The sequence below is a fragment of the Cebus imitator genome, unplaced genomic scaffold (genome assembly GCF_001604975.1).
Source record: "Cebus imitator isolate Cc_AM_T3 unplaced genomic scaffold, Cebus_imitator-1.0 Scaffold76, whole genome shotgun sequence".
Lineage (NCBI taxonomy): Eukaryota > Metazoa > Chordata > Mammalia > Primates > Cebidae > Cebus > Cebus imitator.
The window spans coordinates 466,261-471,885 of record NW_016107391.1 but is presented as its reverse complement, the minus strand read 5'-3'; positions in this window follow the sequence as shown (position 1 = coordinate 471,885).

Sequence of the window (5,625 nt, the reverse complement as noted above, 5' to 3'; positions counted from 1 at the left end):
GTCAAAGACTTCAGGAAGAAAAAAAAAAAAAAGAAAGAAAAAGAGAGTCTTACTCACTCTGTTGCCTAGGCTTCATGATCATAACTCACAGCAGCCTCAAACTCCTGGGACCCAGGGATCCTCCCACCTCAGCCACAACTATAAGCATGAGCAACCTGACTCAAAGACATGCCTGACTCAAAGACAATTTGTTTGGGATTCTGTCTTTTTTTTTTTAAAGAGACAGAGTCTGGCTCTGTTGCCCAGGCTGGAGTGCAGTGGCAACCTCCGCCTCTGAGATTCAAGAGCTTCTTGTGTTTCAGCCTCCTGAGTAGCTGGGATTACAAGCACCCACCACCATGCCAGGCTAATTTCTGTATTTTTAGTAGAGATGGGGTTTCACCATATTGGCCAGGCTGGTCTCAAGCTCCTGACCTCACGTGATCTGCCCGCTTTGGCCTCCCAAAGTGCTGGGATTACAGGTATGGGCCACCATGCCCGACCAAAAGACAGTTTTTTGATCATCAAGGTTTTACCTGATTTGGCCCCAGGCTTAGCCAATTCCATTTCGTCCTACTCCCTGCTCCATTCAGCCACACTGACCTTCTGTCCTTCAAATGATATCAAGCACATTTTTACTTCGGTGTCTTTCTCTTCCCTCTCTCTAAATCTCTGCATAGCTGTCTCCTTTTTAATCCTCAGATCTCAGCAAAAGTGTCACAGCCTCAGAGAAGACTTTCCTGACTACCTGAGCAAATATAAATCTCTCTGTGTCTCTCTCTCTCAATCCTTCCTTCCCATCTTGCTCTTTATAGCTTGTATCTGCATATACTGGTTTGTTTGTGTGCTTTTCTATCTCTCACACTAGAAACTAAGCTCCTAGAAGACATATTCATGTACTGATTGGTAGATAACAGGTATTAAGTATTGGTTTGAATGAATGTAAGTAATGGGGTTTCAAAGTCTGATTATCTGACAGAAATACCAGGCATTTGATTCCATTGCAAATGACCAGTAATTGTGAGTTAGGAATTATATAACTTTCTAAACATGAAAATAACAAGTGAAGCGAATTTTAAAAAAGACAGTAGTTTAAACTGTCATTACACTGGCTCTTAGCATCTTAGTGAAAGACCACAATTGTCATCCCTCTCACTGTTATGAAACTATAATAATTATGTTGCCTCAGATGAAGCTATTATTACTTTTCAAAATGTACTTGCTATTTAATCACTTTATCAAAAAATCAGTAATCTGTTCATGAGTTGCATTATTTTCTAATTTCTCTCCTATACTCTGGGCTCTGAGTAGCTGACTTTTATCAGCAGCATAAATGGGGATGCTTTGACCTCTAACTCCTGGTTGGCTGAAGCAATGACAGGCAATAGCAGGACATCAAAAGTGGGATGAAGAATGGAACTTGATCAGAAGTGCTAAAACATGAGATGCAAAGGAAAAAAAAAAAAAAGATTGGAACTTGAAGAGTATTCCTGTAGCTTCTGGCTGGATCACCACAGGCTGGCTAGCTTGCCGTATCAAACTGAACCCGCCTTTGCAAAATTATGACTGAGACAGTGAAAGAGATCTAACTTAATCTACTCTATCTTGCTTCTAATTTCCAAGCTGTCCTTATTCATTCCTGGCCATAGGGTAAACTAACTTTGGGAGAAACTTAGTTTATAGTTTAAAACGAAGATGATAGGACCCTTTCCCAAAGCAGACCTCCTTTTTGCCTGAGGACAAGATTGCCTTTGCAGGACTAACATTAGCTGTAAGATTAGAAATTATGGTTTAAGAATCATGCAACTGGAGGCTTCAAGATTTTCTTCATGTATCTCAGTGCTTGAGATATTTTGCAGACCCTGAACTTGATGGATCACCTGGCACCACCCAGATCGATAAACTGGCTCATCTGATCTTGTGACCCCTACCCAGGAACTGACTCAGTGCTTTGACTCCCTATGATTTCATTTCTGACCTGACGAGTCAGGCACTCCCAGCTCACTGGCTTCCCCCTCGCCCCCAATAATTTGTCCTTAAAAATTATGCTCCTAGCCAGGTGCAGTGGCTCAAGCCTGTAATCACAACACTCTGGGAGGCTGAGGTGGGTGGATCACCTGAGGTCAGTTTGAGACCAGCCTGACCAACATGGTGAAATCTGTCTCTACTAAAAATACAAAATTAGCCAGGTGTGGCGGTGCATGCCTGCAAACTCAGCTACTTGGGAGGCTGAGGCAGGAGAATCGCTTGAATCCAGATGGCTGTGGTTGCAGTGAGCCAAGATAGCATGGGTGACAGAGCAAGACTGGGTGACAGAGCAAGACTCCATCTAAAAACCGAAACAAAAACAAAACTCTGCTCCCCAAATGCTTGGGGAGACGGATTTGAATAATAATAAAACTTCTGTTTCCCACACAGCTGGCTCTGTGTGAATTACTTTCTCTACTACAGTTCTCCTATCTTGATGAATCAGTTCTCTCCAGGCCAGGGGCAAGGTGAACCCCGTTGGGCAGTTACAGATTCAAAGGCCACAGTTCCTTTCAGGTAGCTTTGCCTGTGGTCAGTCTGGCAAGGTGTTCGTTTTGCCCTCCAGGGCTAGAAGAGGTAAGGGCTTCCTGCTATTGTAGCTCTACCATCTGGAACTGCACTTACCCTTGCTCTGCCCTAACTCTGTCTACACCTTTGGGAACAGCTCCTTTATTTGCATCTCCTTGCTTCTTCTGTTTGAACTTGCCCAACTTTTAACCTGCTTGGATCCTGAGTCATTCATTGTATGACTCAGACTCCTGAGAATTTGAAAGTCACAGATCTATGACTAGAAACAAATTAAAGCAAGTGTTTGTAGCCAATGGGAAATGTTAACAATGTATAACAGTCCATGAGCATTGGCGCTGTTATTTCCAATTTGGAGTGTGATATTATAAAACAAGCTATGAAAGGAAACTAAATAAAAAGAGTACGTGTTATTTTCTCAAAGGACACTTTGAGAGTTAAGAATGCTCCTATTTGAAAATAACCTATACATGGTAGGGTAATAAAATAGGGGGTCACCTGGCTTAGCTCCGTTCTGTTCGAGCGAATGCACACATTCATATAAATAAGACACATTTAATCATTTTATATATATATTATATTTTAAAACAAGGGTCCACATACTGCTCATATATTACATTATGAATTAACAGCATGATTTGAGAAAAGTAATTTTGTTAATTATTTTTATATAACCAACCCAGAGCAACAATGTATCATAACATTTACTTTATATGGTAGCCATCGTAGGAAGTGGAGGAGGTTCTGAGGTAGAGGAAACAATATTAAGGTGGGCACAGCAAACAGGAGAAAGGGGAAATATCTTGCCCTTAGCCTAGCCCTGCCTACAAATCACTTATGATATACTACAAAAGACTTTCATTCCCAATAACTTTGCATCCAAGATAAACCATGAATAGCAGGAACCTCCTAAAAGCCTGGACTAAGGGGATATCCTAAAAGCTTTGCCTCTAGAGATAAGGCACAAAAACAAGAACATCCTGTTTTCCTAACCAAAAACCAGGAACATCTTGTTCTTATCCAATAGGAATGAACTGCCTTATCTGAGCTATAAATATCTGCCATTTCATCTGAGCTATAAATTCCTCTTATTCTATCTATTTAGCGAGCCACTCTCTGAAAGCCTGATTTTCTTGAACGGCAAGTAAATGTCTCTCTACTTATATTGTCTCTGAACTTTATTTTGACCAAGGGTTCCTGAATGGATTTTGGGGGAGAGTCCTGAAGTTGGGTATATCTAGTGCTGGCTTCATGGGTGGGCAAAATGTGCAGTCACACAGGTCCCACCCTGGATTTAGCGCTCTGCTATCACCACCATGAAATTCTTCATCATTTGTTTAAAAAACAAATTATATTGCTGGTTTTGGATGCACCATTGACTTCTCCTGGGTACTCAAATAGAGTAGAAGAAGCATCTTTGGAATCTGACAGATCTTCTTATTTAGGAAAGCTCTCACCTTCCTCTATAAAATAGCAGGATGCCACAGATGTGTGTGATGCTTACAAGATCATGTATTAGGTTGGTACAAAAGTAATCAAGTTTTTTTTTTTTCTTTTTTTTTTTTTTTTTTTTTTTTTTTTTTTTTGCCATTTAAAAGTAATGACAAAGTCCACAATTAACTTTTGCACCAACCTATATTTACCATGTTCGATACCTAAAAGCTCTATAAAAAATAGTTCTGAACTGTCCTACTTTGAAGTACATCTATCTATACCCTTGAGCAATACTTTTCTCAGTAGGAGTCTGAACAGAAGCAGCATGCATTTCATTTAGCTTTTGCTTTTGTTTTTAAGAGACAGGGTCTGCTCTGTTGCCCAGGCTGGAGCACAGTGGTGTGATCATAGCTCACTGCAGGCTCAATCTCTCAGGCTCAAGCGATCTTACAACCTCAGCCTCCCACGTGGCTGGGACTATAGGCATGAGCCACCTCCTCTGGCCTCAATAAGTTTTTGAGTGACTGAGAGCTGAGCTTCTGATGTGTTCACTTCCTCATTCCGTCATTCCTCTCGTTAAAATCAGGCTGCATCCTCCTCCACCACCACTTCAATGACCATTTATGACTTTCTTACTGTTAAATCACTTCAAGTCTTCCCTTACTTGACCTCTCTATAGCATGTGGCAATCTCATCACTTGTTTATCTTTAGTAGCCCCGCATCCTGTTTTCTCCCACCTCTTTAGCTACTTGCTCTGTGTCAATTGCCAGTCATTCTCTTGGAGGACTTTTTTTTTTTTTTTTTCTGAGACAGAGTCTCACTCTTGTTGCCCAGGCTGGAGTGCAGTGGTGTGATTTGGGCTCACTGTAACCTCCGCCTCCTGGGTTCAAGCGATTCTCCTGCCTCAGCCACCCAAGTAGTTGGGATTACAAGCATGTGCCACCATGCCCGGCTAATTTTTGTATTTTTAGTAGAAATGGGGTTTCACCATCTTGGCCAGGCTGGTCTTGAACTCCTGTCCTTGTGATCTGCCTACCTTGGCCTCACATAGTGCTGGGATTACAGGCATGAGCCACCTCGACTGGCCTCAGAGGACTTGTCGTTGTTGTTGTTCTCTACACACACCTGTTAGGTGATCTCATCCATTCCTATATCTTCAGTTTCCACCTATATACTGGTGATTCCTGCTACGGATATGTAGCTGTTAGGGTGTTTTGAGCAGCAACAAACAGAAAACTCAACTCCACTGATTGTATCAGCAAGAGAAGGAATTGGCTGAGTTATGTAAGAGGAAGGATGATGCTCAGGCATGTTCAGTCAGGACCATGGTTTTTCTTCTATAATTTTCATACTCTGCCTTCCTCTAACTTCAACCTGGCAATGAGAGAGTGTTGCTTCACAAAGCATTGTCATAAGATTGAGAAAGCTTTCCCAGAAATTTCCAGCAAAATGTTTTCTTCTTCTTGTTTTCTTCTTCTTCTTGGCCCCAAACAAGTACTTTCCCCCATGCCTATATTTGAACCAATCCCTGTGGCCAAGGGAATATAGTTTTCCCTCAGTATCTGTGGAAGATTTGTTCTAGGACCCCCATGGATACCAAAGTTCACACATATTCAAATTTCTTTCTTTATATATATATATATACATATATATATATA